The sequence below is a fragment of the Amblyomma maculatum genome, chromosome 9, assembly GCF_055883805.1.
Source record: "Amblyomma maculatum isolate TAMU_Amacu chromosome 9, ASM5588380v1, whole genome shotgun sequence".
Taxonomy (NCBI): Eukaryota; Metazoa; Arthropoda; class Arachnida; order Ixodida; family Ixodidae; genus Amblyomma; species Amblyomma maculatum.
This window is the reverse complement of record NC_139352.1, coordinates 123,351,841-123,355,597: the sequence shown is the minus strand read 5'-3', so window position 1 is coordinate 123,355,597 and position 3,757 is coordinate 123,351,841. Positions and strand designations below refer to the sequence as shown.

Sequence of the window (3,757 nt, the reverse complement as noted above, 5' to 3'; positions counted from 1 at the left end):
CGCAATTAGTGTGATACTTAATAAAGAGGCGACTTATTCCAGGCGCTTAAACTGATCCCTGCCATTCTTTTACGTCTATCTGGAGACATCGTGCACGCTTGAGTTGTCCATGAGTTGTCCTTCGCAGCAGCGCGCGATGTTTGAATCGCTATCTGAAACTGTCAACATTTCTTCCTGCGGACAGTTACAAATCGTCCAGATGAGCAATTTGTACTTAATGTTTGCAACGAAGCGTGGTGTTTTGCATTCGTTTTTTTTTCCGTAAGGGTTAATAAAGGCTACTGCCCAGGAGCGCTATTAACACGCGGAGAAAAACAGTGTACATATGCGAATCAAAGCTTGTGCTTCGTAAGGCCTCTTTAGGAGCACCTATTTTTTGCAAACCTTATTTACGAGCACCTGCTTACATTTTGCAGCTTGCGCTTATTAATACATAACAACGTTTATCTTAAATCGCCAGTAATATGTAATATATCTCTTTAATAGGTGTTCTTTATGTGCCCTAATCACCGCTTATATAAATTACAAATACAGTGTGCGAGCAAAACACATTTATTCACTACCGTACTAATTTAAAGCACTGTGGTATTTACCGGCAAAAAAAAAAAACAGTAAACAAAGTATACGCGACTCAAGCATTTATTCTTTGTTCGTGATTAACATATACGTATATCACGGACATTTGTTTGCGTGCCACTAACCAAAGGGTGAACCAGCGGTTTAGATGAAAAAAAAAAAGTCAAGTACAGTTACGCTTCAGATAAAATGTGAAAAATTAAGCCTGTCACATACGTAATACGTTCATAGTGGGCACTTGAGTGCGGACGCTTTACTGGCATCAAATGGTAAAGAGCAAACAAACAAAAAATAAAAGGACTGATAATTGCGCGTCGAATTCGCAGGTATGATGCAGTTCTTGGCGCGCACCGAGAGAAAGCGGAAAAATGCGAGAAAGATGACGAGCACCTAATACGCAAGCAATTAATATAATGCCGAAATCAAATGCGGACATAATGCGTGTTTATTCTTTGAGTCTGTGGTATGAAATATGAGTAATCGACTGGATATACTTGCAACTACTGCTTACCGGACTATATATAATAGGGCTACTTGCCGCGGGTGCTCTTTGCAATAACTAGACTATAATTGTTAACAAGGTTGATATTACACATAAAATACTTCCAAGGGATTTTAATTATTTTCCCTTTAGGAACTCTTGTCGTGATTCGCTTACTTCGCAAAGCCCGAAGCCGCAGAAACACATTAAATTTCATTGCTCCAAGTGGGAGCTTTTTTGGTGCTCCGAGTAGGTAAACTTTTTGAACCTTCACATTTTACAGGAAGTTTGCAAAATCTGAAGTGCAAAGCAGTCGAAAAGGACCGTGCTTCCGAGCCAAATTTTTGAGTAAAGTGCGACCTAGCTTCGAACCTATAGCGCTATTTTTGTTCGTGGTGAGAAACCGTGCGGCCTCACAACCTCTCTTTCGCAGAAGGATGATCTAGCGGAAGCGAATAAGCGTACCCTATAGCCTCTGCGTCCTCTATTTTCCGTCGTTATTTCTTTTTTAAAGCTATTCATTTTTTTTTAATTTTGTATGTACATAAAACAGGACTAGAGCTATCTTCTAGAGGCAATGAGTTGCATATTACCGGTAGCTTGCGCACCCATGGAAACATTTTCTTGAAGAATTAGGTCATCTCTACCTCCATGCGGGGTAGTCCACATTTAATTAATTCCAACTGAATGGCGACTGCTCTTGTGGCTTCAGTTACGTACTGTAGTCGGCATAGTTGGCGTGGGAAACAACGGAATATACCATTTTGGACTGTTTTGATAATGAGGCTACTGTGACCAATTTTAGTCAGTGCTCGAACGCACGTGTTGTATGTTTCACTTCTTCATACATCCTGCCTTCACACTGCCCTCTTTTCAAAACGACTACATTTCTGGACGTGAATTAGGTGCTTTAGGAATGCTAAAGCAAGCTGTACGGCGAGTGAAGCGTGCTGTGCGAGTCGTACGCCGGCCCTTTCCAAGCTGTTTTCTTCGGAGCCAACTCCTGTCATGTTACTTCCCCGAGGTGTTGCCGACGGCCAAAATGGAAAATAAATTAGGTAATTGCTAACAGTACTGAGCACCGTTAACTGGCATATTAGTAAAATCTTGTCGCGAACAGCTCGAGACGACGCACAAGCAAACAAGAACGTACAGTCCGCGCGGTATCCGCCCCGCCGCACAGCGCGCATACGCGGGCGCCCGGACGGCTGACACACCAGTTGCTGGTGGCGCCCTCTGCGCTGCGGCGCCTCCGTCATCGCAAAAGCGGCCCCTCGCTCCCATGCATTTCGCGGCGCGGTCGACACACTGCCCAATCTTCTAGAGCACTATAACCAGACCATCTTTATTGGAATGCTCCGTCGCTTCTGCGCATGCGCCAGCTGAAAGAAGTGAGGAGGAATAACTTGCCGGATGTGACGTAGCCTTGTTTTGTTTTGTTTGTAAAATGTCTGCTGCTTCTCGTCGCCGTTTCAAGCGATAGGTCGATAGCTGGTCGCCAGTGTCGCCGGCTCCGTGATCGCTCGCAAGCCGGACATGGCTGTGGCGATGGTGGCGGACGGGTTTCTTGGCATTGTAGTTTGAATATCGTAGCCGTGTGGCCGTACGTGTTCCTTTCCACTTGTTATAATACTCCTTGAGCTTCGGCCTCGCGTACTGCTGTTCGTAAAGCGGCATGCTGTGATATTCCCATGCGTTCTCTTAGTTACAGATAGCACCGTCTCCGACCTCTGGACTCTGCGACGCTAGTTCTGCAATGCGTGTCAGCCCGCCCTTGTCGATGATACATGCCTGCAGTATGTTGCAAGTAACTGGTGTATTCAGCATTCCATATACTTACTTGCATTTCTCGAAATTTATACGAGTCACTGCCTTTGGATCATCCGAAAGTACGTATACAATCGGACTGAGGTGTACAGCGCAAGTTACGCAACACATGGGATGCGAAAAAACGTGGAATCTCGCTGTCATTTTTATCGTTGTCCTCGACTTCGACACCACTATTTAGTAGCAGTGGTAAACTTTAATCACCTGGAAATACCAGTATAAAAAGGCCGGTTGGAGCCTGTAATTTGTAAGAAATTGCCTCTCTATCCTGGATTTCAAGAGGTCGGTTAGTGTATCCGCAGGGCAATTGTTTTGCCATTTTCGTTGCCTTTATCGGATGTACAAACACGGAACTCGGTGTCCAATTGATGCAGGCAGCTTGGCACAGCTAATCTATTATGAAGCTCCGGTGCGGTAGCCAGCCCGGGACTAACCGGGAAATAGAACCTCAACCGGGAAGGCCAGCTATTCATCACAGCTCTCAAGCGACTTGCTGCCGGCCTACTGGACTAGTCATGCAACCGTGGAATCCAGGTATATTTTCAAGTAAACTTCTGTGCTTAGGAGTGCCAGGAGGTAGACCGCCCGCGTAAAGAAAAAATGCTCTCGACATCTCCCGACGCAGTCCTGCCTCTAGTTTTGCTCCTAAAGTTAAAGGCTCGAAGCGCAAGCAGTGAAAGTCCTGGTATTTTTGCACAGTATTTATCTTCCAGCTGCTCTAGCTCTAGACAGTTCTTGTATCTAATTCCTGTATTTTTTTTTATTTTTTTTTGTCTCAGAAAACATCCCATGACGTCCTATTCGATCGATGTTATTTCTACCTGCCCTGTTGTGCTTATCATTGTAGACAAGCATGTAGACTAGTGTTAAAAC

The 3,757-nt window shown here is 44.7% G+C and overlaps 1 long non-coding RNA gene across 1 annotated transcript; it reads left to right on the top strand.

The window, feature by feature from the left end:
- The first annotated feature begins 2,426 nt into the window (after nucleotides 1-2,426).
- LOC146180306 (uncharacterized) lies at nucleotides 2,427-3,418 on the top strand. The gene is made up of 2 exons (XR_014700825.1): nucleotides 2,427-2,853; nucleotides 3,259-3,418. It is a non-coding gene; the product is annotated as an uncharacterized LOC146180306 (long non-coding RNA).
- Nucleotides 3,419-3,757: the final 339 nt, after the last annotated feature.